Genomic DNA, 14,910 nt, shown 5'->3' on the forward strand with positions numbered 1-14,910 from the left:
TTCTACAAGGCTTTTAAAACGGAGATAGCAGTTGTCCTGCATAACATAATAAAGGAGGCGTACAGAACAAAGAAGTTGCCTCCTTCTTTCAGGCAGAGCCATGTTGTACTTTTTCCAAAAACAGAGGATCCAGCTGCCTTGCTCTCTGTACGAGCGTATCGACCGATAACCCTAACGAACACGGACTACAAGATCTTCGCTAAAGTTTTGGGTAGGAGACTGCAAAGTGTTATAACCAGGCTTGTGGGGCCGCATCAGACTTGCGGCATAAAAGGAAGGTCCATTGTAACAAACATACACGTGGCTAGAACCGTCCTGGAATGCTGTGATGCGTACTGCGGGAAGGTCGCCATGGTACAACTGGATTTAGAGAAGGCATTCGACAGAGTTGTGCATTAGGTCCTTTTCAACATTATAGAGCACATCAATGTCGCGAAGGTCCTATCAGAAGGTATAGAAATGTGTTACGCAGACATTTCTAGTAGGATTAAAATTAATAAATACAAACTGCCAGTTTCCAGATAAAGTCCTCTGTTAGGCAAGGATGCCCTTTGTCTCCTTTACTGTTCGCGCTGTACCTGGAGCCTTTTTGTTTGAAAATCATGTCATCGAGTGCAATAAAAGGTTTTAGGTTGAGCACAAGCGAGGTTAAGCTACTTACGTACGCTGACGATATTGCAGTTTTCTGTTCTGACCAAGAAAGTGTCAGGAATGCCATCAGTGTGGCGAAGAGTTTTTGTAAAGTGACCGGGAGCGTTATCAACTGGAGCAAATCTGTGGGCTTTTGGCATGGGGGTCGGGACGATACCCCGGACGTCTTTGAAAGCATGCAGTGGACAATTTCGCCAACGAAATACCTCGGGGTGCCTTTAAATCACTACAAATACACTAGTGATTATTGGAGAAATGAAGCGGGACAAATAAAAGAAAAATCGACCAAATTTGGTGGGAGAGACTTATCTATATTTGCAAGGTCAAGAGTATGTAACCTTTTTCTTGTAGCCAAGATTTGGTACGTTCTGCAAGTACTGTGTGCGACGAGAGCAAGCATTCAAAGACTCCAGAGAGTGCTAGCAGTGTATGTATGGGGATCAACTTGGGAACGTACAAGCCGTACAAATTTATTCCAGTCAGTGAAAAGTGGCGGACTGGGCTTGGCGCATTTGTTTCTAAAACAGGTAGTGTCCAGATTTCCCTTTATGCGAGAGCAAAGCAATGCTTTCCTAGGTACTGTGATTCAAATGCGATTGTGTGACGTTATGCCAGCGTTTATTGTGTCGTCTGATCGCGTTGATGGGCCGAAAGTACTAGGCTTCCTGCGAGAAGTCGTCTGGTCTTACGAGTTCCTCGCAGCATGGTTCTCATTACAGTATCCAAGCAATGTCACACGAAAGAAACTGTACAAAGATGTTGTTGATGTGTGTATGCCAGAACCACTGTATCGCACCATGTTGTCAACAGGAGCAGGCAAACACGTACTGAAAAGGGTGAAGCGGATGCCAGTACGGTCCACGGTGAAAACGTTCTTCTTTTACTTGCACGCCGGAACTCTGCCCGTTAAACCGTGGTTAGAGCAGAAGGGTATCTTCGTGCCTTGGACGATAAACTGCTTATTGTGCAAGCAACCAGAAACTATTGACCATATTTTTGTTGATTGCATAGATGCCACCTTCTTATGGGACATACCGAAACGTACTTTAAAAAAAGAGTTACCGAATACCCCATATGGCATCCGCTTCCGCCCAACCGATAATGATGAAGGGGTGCCGCATGACATGTTTATGGCTTTATGTCTTCACAGCATCTGGAAAACGAGAATGGCAGTGTATCATGCAGATATGAACGCCCAACCAGCCAGAGAGTACTTCAAAGAAAGTATTGCGTTTATTCGTGAGATGTATGAAGCACAGATTGATCCACCAGCATGGATACCTGTATTAGGTGCTCTTGTAAACCTGAAGCGATTTTAAATACCCACGCTTACCCAAAGCGGGCAAGCGTTTTTAATTACCTTATGTAGTGTGCATTTGTGATTGTATCGCTTTGTTTCATTCCTGAGAAAGGTAATAAAAATAAAAAAGAACTCGGCCTGCTAGCTCAGTCGGTTAGAGCGTCGTGCTAATAACGCGAAGGTCGTAGGTTCGATCCCTGCGCTGGCCACGATGTTTCTTTTTATGGATATCCCAATGGCTACCCTCCTTATTTATCACATTTTATGTTCTCACGTGATACAAATACGCATAGCTCTCTCTACGCCATCACCGCCTACGCACACGGAAAATGACTCGCCCTTGTCGTTTGGTTGGCCGCGCCGTTGCTGTCACTCGGCCTGCTAGCTCAGTCGGTTAGAGCGTCGTGCTAATAACGGGAAGGTCATAGGTTCGATCCCTGTGCAGGCCACGATGTTTCTTTTTATGCATATCTCATTGGCTACCCTCCTTATTTTTCACGTTTTATTTTCTCACGTGATACAAATACGCATACCTCTCTCTACGCCATCACCGCCTACGCACAAGGAAAATGACTCGCCCTTGTCGTTTGGTTGGCCGCGCCGTTGCTGTCACTCGGCCTGCTAGCTCAGTCGGTTAGAGCGTCGTGCTAATAACGGGAAGGTCATAGGTTCGATCCCTGCGCTGGCCACGATGTTTCTTTTTATGGATATCCCAATGGCTACCCTCCTTATTTATCACATTTTATGTTCTCACGTGATACAAATACGCATAGCTCTCTCTACGCCATCACCGCCTACGCACACGGAAAATGACTCGCCCTTGTCGTTTGGTTGGCCGCGCCGTTGCTGTCACTCGGCCTGCTAGCTCAGTATTCTACTTCCGGCTACCGTTCGGTGCGGACGCAGAATGCCTTGCTCCGTTGGGGCGGTGTTTGCGGCTCAGAAGAGCCGCGGTAACAGGAATGCTGCTATGGATAGCCAGGACTACCAAGTTATTTTGCCGCCTCTGCCTACAGGATCATGCGTGGCCAACACGATTTTTCTTCACGGAGACGTAAAGGCAAGGCCCTACCGAGTTCAAAATTTTCGAGACACGCTGGTTCGTCTGGGTCTGCTTCCCGAGGTTGACGCCTTGGGGGCTTTCCAGATGAACCACGTGTGGGCGGTTACTTTCAGAAGCCCAGATGCTATGAAGAAAATGCTGGCCCTCGGAGACATTACGGTTAAGGAGCGTCGCTGCCTGGTGGTTAACCCAGCCAGCCAGGATGTGCGGCTTAAGCTCTACTGGCTCCTTCACAACGTGCAAGGTGAGGACGTCCGCGCCGCGCTCACGCCTTTTGGGAAAGTTACGGAGGTCTTCAAGGAACGCTGGCGCGTGCAAGGCATCACCGATAATGGTTCGTCAACCCGCATCGTACCGATGAAGCTGAAACCAGGAATTACCATAGACGACCTCCCGCATCAACTTCGGGTCGCCGGCATCATGACACTGCTGGTTGCGCCTGGGCGTGCCCCGCTCTGCCTGAGGTGTAACCACACAGGTCAAATCAGGCGAGAGTGTCGCGTACCGCGCTGTGCTTTGTGTCGGCGCTTCGGGCACGACGAAAGCTCGTGCGTGCGAACGTACGCGAATGTGGCGGGACCATCCAAAAGTGATGAAGTCATCCAGGAGCACACAGTGGACGCATTTGATGCTGAAGAGACGGCTGGGAAAGGTGGCGTGGTGTAACGTCCTGATCCAAAGGAAGACACCCGTGAACCAGCGAAGAAAGCGGACAGAGGAGAAGCCCGCTCGAGCTAAAGAAAAAGAGCACCACGCGGAAAATGACAAGAACAAGTCAAGCAACGAGCCTGCGGAATCGCCCGGACACTCTCCGAGTCTCATGGACACGACGGAGCCCCTTAAAGGAGCGGGCCCGGTAAAACGCCCACTCGAAGCTAACGAGAAAAGGGGTGAAGGATCAAGTGGGTCAAGCCACGAGGAACCACTTGCGAAAACACCGAGTGGCCGTCGGTCGAGCTTCAAGCCGATGCCTAATATCCCAACTGGCAGGAAAGGGCCAGCGTCGGGACCGACGTGAGCCCCCAGCAAGTGTTCGCAGTATGTGTGAGTACTGAGGTGGGGGAGGGGAAAATGTAAAGACTGACGTTGCATTCGAACGAAGTCAGTGTCAGTAGTCTGTTTAAGAAGGACTTTAGTCTCACGCGCCTCCTCATATTACCATTAAAATACTTCTAGACACAGCCTTACGATTTGGTACAATTAATGTTCGAGGCCTTGCAGGAAGGGGCAAGCAATATCAGCTTTGTCGCCTGCTCATGAAAAAGAATCTTGACGTAATCGGTGTACAAGAAACAAAAGTCGATAGTGAAGAAGGAACGGATCAAATGTTGCATTCATTTACGTCACGTTTTTACGTGTGTGTTTCGCACGCATGCGGTACTTCAGGTGGCTGTGTGCTTTTTCTGAGAAGCGCTATAGGCCTCTCAGTAGAAAATGTGTTCACAGATGATAGTGGCCGGCTTATTGTTTGTGATTTATGTTTCTGTGATATTAAGTGGCGCGTCATTTGCTTGTATGCGCCTAACAAGGTGAACGACCGAAAGAATTTCTTTGAAAGTGTTGAAAACCATTTGCAGTGTGACCGAATTGTTGTGATGATGGGCGATTTCAATTGCGTCTGTAATGTAAAAGACAGAGTTGGAAGCCCACCTATTCGTGATGCAAGTGTGCAGTCTTTGAACGCAGCGATAGAAAAATACAATTTAGAGGATGTTGGGGATGTGATGTCCAATGCAGAGACGCCGCCATTCACTCACTATCAGCGAAATAGTCATACCAGGTTGGATCGCGCCTACGTTACAGCGGATCTAATACCATTGTGTTTTCTATATGAAGTGAATCATGTTTCCTTTACCGATCACAGCTTAGTCAACTTTGTCGTCGGTCCGAAAAAGCCGACAGGTTTTAACTGGGAGTTGTGGAAATTTAACTTTAAGCTCTTAGAAGATGAATTATTCGTGAGGGGTGTTAACGATAGCCTTCACGAATGGTTTGAGACAGAACGCAAAAGTTATGCAGAAGCGTGGGAGAATTTCAAACAAGACATTAAAATGTTAGCCATAGAGAGGTCTGGTGCCTTGCGCCGAGAGGAAAAGAAAAAAGAATTAGAAATGCAAAATAATTTACATCTTTATTTAAGTGTTGAGAATGTCAGTCCCGGAAAGTATACGAAGGAAATAAAAGAAATTAAATCCCAGTTAGAACGAGTCGAAGCTGAAAGATACAAAGGGGCGGTCGTACGCGCACGCGCAGATAAGTTATGGCGCGGAGAACGGCCGACAAAGCGCTCACTCGGGGACGAACGAGCTTATGCCTCGCGGAACGAGATAACAGCCGTAACATACGGCAGTGAGGTGGTACGAGATAAAGAAACAATAAGACAGGCCTTTTATGAGCATTACTGCGAACTACTAGGGCAAGAACGCATTCGCGATGAAGGATTCGATACTGAATTCATGTCGCTATTGCCAAGTCTTGAAAGGGAAGTAACGGAAAGGCTCGAAGAACCGATTATTTTAGAAGAAATAAAATGGGCGATCGACGCACTAAGTTCCGGAAAAACGCCAGGGCCAGACGGTCTCAGCGCCGCTTTCTACCAAGCTTTTAAGCAAGACATAGCCACTGCCCTTTATAATGTAATTGCTGAAGCGTATGAGAACTGCGTGCTGCCCCCTTCTTTTCGTCAGAGTCACACGGTGTTGATACCGAAGTCCGAGGACCCTCATGTACTGCTGTCGACAGGGGCGTACCGCCCGATATGTCTCATAAACACTGATTATAAAATATACACGAAGGTTCTTGCACGGAGACTCCAAAATGTGATACAGCAATTAGTAGAGTCGCACCAGACACGTGGCATAAGAGGACGATCCATTGTCACCAATATACATGTAGCGAGAACAATATTGGAAAGTTGCGACGCCTTCTCAGAAAAGGTAGCACTGTTGCAACTTGATCTTGAAAAAGCATTTGATAGAGTGTCACATGAAATCCTTTTTCTTGTTTTAAAACATGCCAAGATAGGTTCTGTTCTTTTGCAAGGTGTTAAAATGTGCTACGCTGGCGTATCTACGAAACTAATAGTTAACAAACAGCCTACGGCTATGATAGAAGTTAAGTCAGCACTCCGCCAAGGATGCGCATTATCGTCTCTACTTTTTGCATTGTACGTTGAACCATTCTGCTTAAAGGTTATTAGTAGTAATAACATAAGGGGATTTGCAATGGACTCCAGAGAAGTTGAAATCTTGGCGTACGCAGACGATATCGCCATATTCTGTCGAGACAAGCAAAGCATCTCTAATGCAGTAGAAGTAGCGAACAGATTCTGCAAGGTCACTGGAAGTGCGATAAACTGGAGTAAGTCATTGGGCATCTGGCATGGTAATTGGAATGATAAAGTAGAATTTTTTGAAAATATGCAGTGGACCACGACCCCTGTGCGGTACCTTGGGGTACCTCTGCAACATTATCATGATACAAAAGACTATTGGCAAGAAGAACTAGAGCAAGTTAAAGTTAAAACAACAAAGTTCGGAGGTAGAAATTTATCGATTTTCGCGCGATCAACCGTATGCAATGTTTTCCTTTTTGCAAAAATCTGGTATGTACTGCAAGCACTGTGCATGTCAAGAATGACCATCCAAAAGATACACAGAGCATGCGCTGTTTTTATATGGGGATCCACATGGGAGAGAACGAGCCGCACTAATTTATTTCGGTCCATGAAGTCAGGAGGCCTTGGTTTGGCGCATTTGTTTTTGAGGCAAGTTGTCTCAAGATTTCTTTTTTTGCGAGATCAGAGGGATCCCTTCTTGCGAACAGTGTGCCAACTACGTTTACGAAATGCATTACCTCAATTGATCGTAACCTCAAGAACGGCAAATGGCGCAAGTCTCCGCGGATTTTTACGGGAGGTAGCTTGGTCCGTAGAATTCTTGCATGCTCGCTTTTCATTTGATTATCTTGCTATTGTTGGAAGAAAAAAATTGTATAAAGACCTAGTTGACGTTTGTATGCCTGTTCCTTTGTACCGACCTATGTATTCACCGAGCACAGGTGCAGATGTATTGAAGCGAGTGAAACGGATGCCAGTGCGATCTGGGGTTAAAACTTTTTTCTTCCAATTGCATACTGGAACTCTTCCCGTCAAACCTTGGCTACAAGAAAAAGGCCTCTTTGTGGCATGGTCGATCAACTGCAGCAGGTGTAGAAAACCAGAGACGATCGAACACATATTTTTGGACTGCTCGGACGAACTTTTCTTGTGGGACATTCTGCAACGTACACTAAAAAAGGAGTTGCCTATCACACCGTACGGCATCCGTTTCCTTCCAATTGGCAGTGAAAGTGATGTTCCTTATTATATGCTTATGGCGTTGATTCTACACAGCCTGTGGAAAACACGCATGGACGTCAGGCATGAAAGACTGGTTATTCGCCCAGCTAGAGAGCACTTTACTGAAAGTATTTTGTTCTTGCGCGAGGCTTGCGATGCACGGCTAGATAAGCCTGAATGGGCTACCTTGTTAGATGAACTCGTCTGTCTAAAGCGGTTCTAACAATGCACGCCTGCCAAATGACGGCAGGCGGTTATATCACCACAGCACTGTACAGTCGACCAAAAAAGTTTACGGACCAAGACACCTGACAAAAAGTGCAATATCTCCGCAGCCTCCAAATGCAGCCTGGTATTCCCATTTCCAGCCTTTACTGGTATATGCGAACAACATTGTGATATACGGTTTTACTAGCTACTTTTAAAGACTGCTCGTATATTTAGAATTTTCTGAGACCCCGTGGTCCGTAAACTTTTTTGGTTGACTGTACATACCATCCTTACGCCATCTGTATGTCTGCTTCAGTTGTCAAAGAATGGCAATAAAGAAAAAAAAAGGCCTGCTAGCTCAGTCGGTTAGAGCGTCGTGCTAATAACGCGAAGGTCGTAGGTTCGATCCCTGCGCAGGCCACGATGTTTCTTTTTATGGATATCCCAATGGCTACCCTCCTTATTTATCACATTTTATTTTCTCACGTGATACAAATACGCATACCTCTCTCTACGCCATCACCGCCTACGCGCACGGAAAATGACTCGCCCTTGTCGTTTGGTTGGTCGCGCAGTTGCTGTCACTCGGCCTGCTAGCTCAGTCGGTTAGAGCGTCGTGCTAATAACGCGAAGGTCGTAGGTTCGATCCCTGCGCGGGCCACGATGTTTGTTTTTATGGATATCCCAATGGCTACCCTCCTTATTTATCACATTTTATTTTCTCACGTGATACAAATACGCATACCTCTCTCTACGCCATCACCGCCTACGCGCACGGAAAATGACTCGCCCTTGTCGTTTGGTTGGTCGCGCAGTTGCTGTCACTCGGCCTGCTAGCTAGTTGACTTCCGGCCACCGTAGTGTACGGACGTGGCTGATATGAGCTCCGTCGGAGCGGATGTAGCGGCCCACCATAGCCGCGGTACCAGGAACGAAATGTCGCAGGACTATGCAATCATTTTGCCCCCACTGCCAACTGGGTACGTTGTTCAAAATACCGTTTTTCTACGTGCTGATGTAAAAGGCAGACCATATCGCGCAGAAGATTTTCGTGAGCCACTGTTTCAACGTGTTCCGCCCACCGAGGTTCTTGCGCTCGGCGCATATCAAATGAATCATGTGTGGGCGGTTACCTGCAAGACTGCTGAAGGCGCCAAGAAGTTTTTGGCCGAACCGGAATTGACGGTCAAGGGTCGGAGATGCATGGTAATAGATCCAAGTCACCGCGACGTCCGTCTGAAGCTTCACTGGCTGCTCTACCATGTACGCGAAGAAGACGTGCGAAACGCCCTGAACCCCTACGGGACCGTCTTGGAAATAGGATTGGATAAATGGCGCCTCGACGGCTACAGCCAACAGAGCACCATGACACGCACAGTTGTGGTGCGACTGAAGGCTGACGTTACGTTGGATGATATACCACATCAGCTGCGCGTCGGAGGTGAGCTAGCCCTTGTCGTAGCGCCCGGAAGAGCGCCAAGGTGCTTGCGCTGCCAACAGATTGGCCACATAAGAAAGGACTGCCGCGTTCCGCGGTGCAACGTCTGCAAACGCTTTGGACACACCGTAGAAAACTGCTCGAGGACGTATGCGGCAGCTGCCATGGCCACGTTGAGCACGGAGAAATCCGAGCTCACCATGGACGAAGCGGAAGCAGAAGAATGTCTGCATTCTGCAACAACATCAGCAGTACAAGGCACCAGCACCAAAGGAAGTAAGCCATCGGAAAACACTACCGCGGAAAATTTGACAGCCACTGTACAGGTAGAAATTACAGCAGACGCAAAAGCCAAGATACAGGGCTCCGAAATCATCGAGGGTGGTGCCAACAACACAAGTGGAAATAAAGAGACAGCGGGAGTTCGCCACAAGAGTGACGAAGTGGACGCCATGGATTGCCGTGAAGCAGAAGACGGCAGTGCGCTTGGAAAGAGACCACGAGACGACGCCGGTGCAGAGACAAAGGACGCCAACAGCAGTGAACCGCCGACGAAAGCGTTCACCAGTCGCCGGCTGCGGCCCACCCCAAAGCCAAACGTTACGGAGGGGGAGAAGAGGGCGGCTAAGCCGCCCACTTGACAGCACGGCTAACGCACCGGGGTTGTACCCCAATATCGGGGCACAGACTGTTTGGTGAGCGCATCCTTTTTTAAAGATAAAGATGGCTGTTAGACTTGAGAGAGCAGTTCGTTTCGCCACTCTAAATGTGCGCGGGCTTTCGTCTAGAAGACGCCAATACCAATTAAGTAGGCTATTTGCGGAACATGATTTAGACGTGATCGCCGTGCAAGAAACAAAAGTACACAGGGAGGACGAAACTGATCGAATGGTTGCGCCTTTCAGCGCAACGTATAATGTTTGTGTGTCACATGCTGATGGCTTATCGGGAGGGTGTGCAATTTTTATAAAAAGATCGATGGGTGCAGTTGAAACAAGTATAAGAAGCAGTGAGAACGGGCGCTTCGTGGTTTGCGATTTGTCGTTAATGAATTTTGAATGGCGCGTGATTTGCTTGTACGCCCCAAATCGTGACAACGAAAGGAAAGCGTTCTTTGAAGAGATTGGTGGTTTCCTTGATTGTAGTAAATATGTTATATTAATTGGTGACTTCAACTGTGTGTGCGCGATTGAGGACCGGTCTAAACGTGTAAATTTACGCGATCAAAGCGCACTGTTATTGACGGAATTGATTGCAGAGAATGGACTAGAAGATGTGGCCCTCTGCATGTCTAATGGCGGGGTTGAGTTCACACATTTTCAGGGACAAAGTCACGCGCGTTTGGATAGAGCCTACATCCCACTTGACCTTGTGATGTGTTGTGACGAATATGTTGTTATACCAGTGTCTTTCAGCGACCACTGTTTGGTAAAATTCACGCTTGGGACAAAGGAAAAAATGCCTAAGTTCAACTGGCACCTTTGGAAATTAAATAATAGCATCATGAAACATAAAACATTTTCTAGAAAAGTAAGTGAAGCGTTAACGGTGCTGTATGAAGATGGAAAAGACGACTGGGAAACGAGGTGGGAAGGTTTTAAACAAGATGTTAAATTGAGTGCTATAGAACGTACGACTATCCTAAATTTTGAGAAGAAACAAGACGAGAAGAAATTGCAGTCGCAACTGCAAGCACTATTAAAGGAAGAGAGTGTGAAACCGGGCTCGTTCACTGAAGAAATCAAAAATACCAAAAACAAGCTGGAACTTTTAGATAAAGAAAAGTACAGAGGTGCTATTATTAGGTCAAGAACAGAAAAGCTTTGGATGGGCGAAACGCCGACAAAGCGGGCACTAAGTGATGAAAAGCAATATGCACGAAGAAAAGAAGTTAAGGAAATAATGTACAATGGCAGACTGACGAAAGAAAAAAGTCAGATAATGAACGCGTTTGTTGACCACTATCGCGCTTTGCTTGGAAAACGTATTCCGATGGCGAGTGGATTTAGTGAAGATTTCCTTTCCTTAGTACCCAAGCTTGACGACGAAACTAAAAAAAGTTTGGAGGCCCCTATCAGTATACAGGAGATTAAAAAAGCTATCGATGACTTAAGCACTGGAAAGACACCTGGCCCAGATGGAATCGGAGCAGAATTCTATAAAATGTTTAAAGAAGAGATTGCCAGCGCGCTGTTCGAAGTTATCGAAGAGGGGTATAAAAAGAAGCTACCACGGTCTTTCACTGAAGCGCACATTGTTTTAATCCCCAAATCAGACGATGACATCAAACTTCAGTCTGTGACGTCATATCGCCCCATTAGCCTCTTGAATACGGATTACAAAATTTTCATGAAGGTGTTGGCCAAAAGAATGCAGAATGTCGTTCAAAACATTGTAGGACCGCACCAGACATGTGGCATAAAAGGTCGTAGTATTACGACAAATATACATGTAGTAAGAAGTGTCTTAGAGATTTGCGATGACTTTGGAGACCAAATAGCAATGATGCAATTAGACTTACAAAAAGCTTTTGACCGTGTCTCCCATGAAGTGTTGTTCAACGTGTTAGAACATGTGCAAGTTGGAACTGTGTTTCTTGATGGATTAAAGATGGCGTACTCGCAGTGTGTAACACGCCTGGTAGTTAATAGGACGCTGAGTGAAGAAATTGACATACTCAGTTCTATAAGACAAGGATGCCCGGCCTCAGCCTTACTTTTTGCCATATACCTAGAACCCTTTTGCTTATCAATTATCCAAAATTCAAACGTGCGCGGATTTAGATTACAGAGTACTGAAGTAAAGATTCTTGCATATGCTGACGATGTGGCCGTACTCTGTCAAGATAGGCATAGCATACGTGAAGTTGTTCATACAGCCAAACAATTTTGTTCCATGACAGGTAGCATGATTAACTGGGATAAAACAACTGCGTTTTGGTATGGTAATTGGGATATGAAGCCTGATGTATACGTAAATGTAAAATGGGAAACCCGCCCACTGAAGTACCTAGGGGTGCCACTCGAGGTTTATCGGGACAACAACGAGTACTGGAAGGACGAAGCGGAAACAATCAGGCAAAAAACAAACGCCTGGGGTGGGCGGGAGCTCTATTTTTGCACAGGCGTGTGTATGCAACCTGTTTTTAATAACCAAAATATGGTATGTGTTCCAAGTCCTTTGTATGTCGCGGGTGAATGTGCAGAAATTTCACAGGATTTTCGCCGTGTTTGTGTGGAGATCGACCTGGGAACGAACAAGTCGCTCAAATTTATTCTTACCGGTCCGAAACGGTGGATTGGGTTTGTGTCATTTATTTATTAGGCAAGTTGTGTCTCGTTTTATTTTTCTCCGCGACCAAAGAAATGGCTTTTTACAAACTGTAATAAAATTAAGGCTGTGTTCACACGTTCCAGAATTTGTTGTGTCATCGAATAACAATATGTACCATTATGTGACTGGATTCTTGCGTGAAGTAGTGCAGTCTTTTCAATTTCTGAAAGTGCGCTTTTCACTAGAGTATTTGTCCTCTGTAAAACGGAAAACACTTTACAAAGACCTTGTCGACTGTTTGTTGCCAACACCGCGGTACAGAACTTTATTCAATGTCGGACCTGGACAGGACGTGCTAAGAAGGGTTAAAAAGATGAACGTAAAACCGGGAACAAAAACTTTCTTCTTTAAACTTCATTCTGGGACGCTCCCAGTAAAGCAATGGTTAGCTGATAAGGGACTCTACGTTCCATGGACAACAAACTGTCTACTTTGTAAGACGCCCGAAACGGTAGAACACGTATTTCTTTACTGCTGGGACGCCGTATTCCATTGGGACATTCTGCAGCGCACATTGAAAAAGGACCTACCCATCACGAGTTATGGCATTCGTTTTCTGAGTGTGGACAATGAAGACGGCGTTCCGTACGACATGTTCATGCTGATAGCACTTCACAGCATCTGGCAGACTAGAATGGCGGTTCGCAATTCCGACCTTCACGCACGTCCTGTCAGGGAAAATTTCATTGTAAACGTGGATTATATACGCGAACTGTATAAAGCGCAACCAGAGCCTCCTGACTGGCTACCTCTCTTGGACGAATTGTGCAACTTGAAGAAATTTTAATGTGAGCACACCGGACCAAGACTTGGTCCAAGTGTTTCCTTTTATCATTCATGTTTCTCTGTTTCCATCACCTGTAAAAGAAAACAGGCAATAAAGAAAAAAAAATCGGCCTGCTAGCTCAGTCGGTTAGAGCGTCGTGCTAATAACGCGAAGGTCGTAGGTTCGATCCCTGCGCGGGCCACGATGTTTCTTTTTATGGATATCCCAATGGCTACCCTCCTTATTTATCACATTTTAATTTCTCACGTGATACAAATACGCATACCTCTCTCTACGCCATCACCGCCTACGTGCACGGAAAATGACTCGCCCTTGTCGTTTGGTTGGTCGCGCAGTTGCTGTCACTCGGCCTGCTAGCTCAGTCGGTTAGAGCGTCGTGCTAATAACGCGAAGGTCGTAGGTTCGATCCCTGCGCGGGCCACGATGTTTCTTTTTATGGATATCCCAATGGCTACCCTCCTTATTTTTCATATTTTATTTTCTCACGTGATACAAATACGCATACCTCTCTCTACGCCATCACCGCCTACGTGCACGGAAAATGACTCGTCCTTGTCGTTTGGTTGGTCGTGCAGTTGCTGTCACTCGGCCTGCTAGCTCAGTCGGTTAGAGCGTCGTGCTAATAACGCGAAGGTCGTAGGTACGATCCCTGCGCGGGCCACGATGTTTCTTTTTATGGATATCCCAATGGCTACCCTCCTTATTTTTCACATTTTATTTTCTCACGTGATACAAATACGCATACCTCTCTCTACGCCATCACCGCCTACGCGCACGGAAAATGACACGCCCTTGTCGTTTGGTTGGTCGCGCCGTTGCAGTCACTCGGCCTGCTAGCTCAGTCGGTTAGAGCGTCGCTCTAATAACGCGTAGGTCGTAGGTTCGATCCCTGCGCAGGCCACGATGTTTCACTTTATGCGTATCCCAATGGCTACCCTCCTTATTTTTCACATTTTATTTTCTCACGTGATACAAATACGCATACCTCTCTCTACGCCATCACCGCCTACGCGCAGGGAAAATGACTCGCCGTTGTCGTTTGGTTGGTCGCGCAGTTGCTGTCGCTCGGCCTGCTAGCTCAGTCGGTTAGAGCGTCGTGCTAATAACGCGAAGGTCGTAGGTTCGATCCCTGCGCGGGCCACGATGTTTCTTTTTATGGATATCCCAATGGCTACCCTCCTTATTTGTCACATTTTATTTTCTCACGTGATACAAATACGCATACCTCTCTCTACGCCATCACCGCCTACGCGCACGGAAAATGACTCGCCCTTGTCGTTTGGTTGGTCGCGCAGTTGCTGTCACTCGGCCTGCTAGCTCAGTCGGTTAGAGCGTCGTGCTAATAACGCGAAGGTCGTAGGTTCGATCCCTGCGCGGGCCACGATGTTTCTTTTTATGGATATCCCAATAACTACCCTCCTTATTTTTCACATTTTATTTTCTCACGTGATACAAATACGCATACCTCTCTCTACGCCATCACCGCCTACGCGCACGGAAAATGACTCGCCCTTGTCGTTTGGTTGGTCGCGCCGTTGCAGTCACTCGGCCTGCTAGCTCAGTAGGTGATTCTACTTCCGGCCACCGAGCGTGACGGACGGCGAATCATGAGCTCCAGTGGAGCGGCGACAGCGGCCTTTGTTGGCCGCGGAAACAGGTGGAACACTGAAGATGACGCAGGCTATCAGATTATTTTGCCTCCACTGCCAAAGGGGCGCGTCGTGCTAAACACCGTGTTTTTGCACGGCGACGTGCGAGCTAGACCCTACAAATAATAATAATAATAATA

At 46.8% G+C, this 14,910-nt stretch overlaps 11 non-coding genes across 11 annotated transcripts; all 11 read left to right on the plus strand.

Annotated features, from left to right (window-relative positions):
- The first annotated feature begins 2,086 nt into the window (after positions 1 to 2,086).
- TRNAI-AAU (transfer RNA isoleucine (anticodon AAU)) lies at positions 2,087 to 2,160 on the plus strand. The gene has a single exon. It is a non-coding gene; the product is annotated as a tRNA-Ile (tRNA).
- Positions 2,161 to 2,326: 166 nt separating this feature from the next.
- On the plus strand, positions 2,327 to 2,400 carry TRNAI-AAU (transfer RNA isoleucine (anticodon AAU)). The gene has a single exon. It is a non-coding gene; the product is annotated as a tRNA-Ile (tRNA).
- A 166-nt stretch (positions 2,401 to 2,566) lies between these two features.
- Positions 2,567 to 2,640, plus strand: TRNAI-AAU (transfer RNA isoleucine (anticodon AAU)). The gene has a single exon. It is a non-coding gene; the product is annotated as a tRNA-Ile (tRNA).
- A 5,270-nt stretch (positions 2,641 to 7,910) lies between these two features.
- TRNAI-AAU (transfer RNA isoleucine (anticodon AAU)) lies at positions 7,911 to 7,984 on the plus strand. Its single transcript has one exon. It is a non-coding gene; the product is annotated as a tRNA-Ile (tRNA).
- A 166-nt stretch (positions 7,985 to 8,150) lies between these two features.
- Positions 8,151 to 8,224, plus strand: TRNAI-AAU (transfer RNA isoleucine (anticodon AAU)). Its single transcript has one exon. It is a non-coding gene; the product is annotated as a tRNA-Ile (tRNA).
- A 5,004-nt stretch (positions 8,225 to 13,228) lies between these two features.
- Positions 13,229 to 13,302, plus strand: TRNAI-AAU (transfer RNA isoleucine (anticodon AAU)). Its single transcript has one exon. It is a non-coding gene; the product is annotated as a tRNA-Ile (tRNA).
- A 166-nt stretch (positions 13,303 to 13,468) lies between these two features.
- TRNAI-AAU (transfer RNA isoleucine (anticodon AAU)) lies at positions 13,469 to 13,542 on the plus strand. Its single transcript has one exon. It is a non-coding gene; the product is annotated as a tRNA-Ile (tRNA).
- A 166-nt stretch (positions 13,543 to 13,708) lies between these two features.
- TRNAI-AAU (transfer RNA isoleucine (anticodon AAU)) lies at positions 13,709 to 13,782 on the plus strand. The gene has a single exon. It is a non-coding gene; the product is annotated as a tRNA-Ile (tRNA).
- Positions 13,783 to 13,948: 166 nt separating this feature from the next.
- On the plus strand, positions 13,949 to 14,022 carry TRNAI-AAU (transfer RNA isoleucine (anticodon AAU)). Its single transcript has one exon. It is a non-coding gene; the product is annotated as a tRNA-Ile (tRNA).
- Positions 14,023 to 14,188: 166 nt separating this feature from the next.
- Positions 14,189 to 14,262, plus strand: TRNAI-AAU (transfer RNA isoleucine (anticodon AAU)). The gene has a single exon. It is a non-coding gene; the product is annotated as a tRNA-Ile (tRNA).
- A 166-nt stretch (positions 14,263 to 14,428) lies between these two features.
- On the plus strand, positions 14,429 to 14,502 carry TRNAI-AAU (transfer RNA isoleucine (anticodon AAU)). Its single transcript has one exon. It is a non-coding gene; the product is annotated as a tRNA-Ile (tRNA).
- Positions 14,503 to 14,910: the final 408 nt, after the last annotated feature.

Source organism: Dermacentor albipictus, chromosome 8 (genome assembly GCF_038994185.2).
Source record: "Dermacentor albipictus isolate Rhodes 1998 colony chromosome 8, USDA_Dalb.pri_finalv2, whole genome shotgun sequence".
NCBI classification, from domain to species: domain Eukaryota; kingdom Metazoa; phylum Arthropoda; class Arachnida; order Ixodida; family Ixodidae; genus Dermacentor; species Dermacentor albipictus.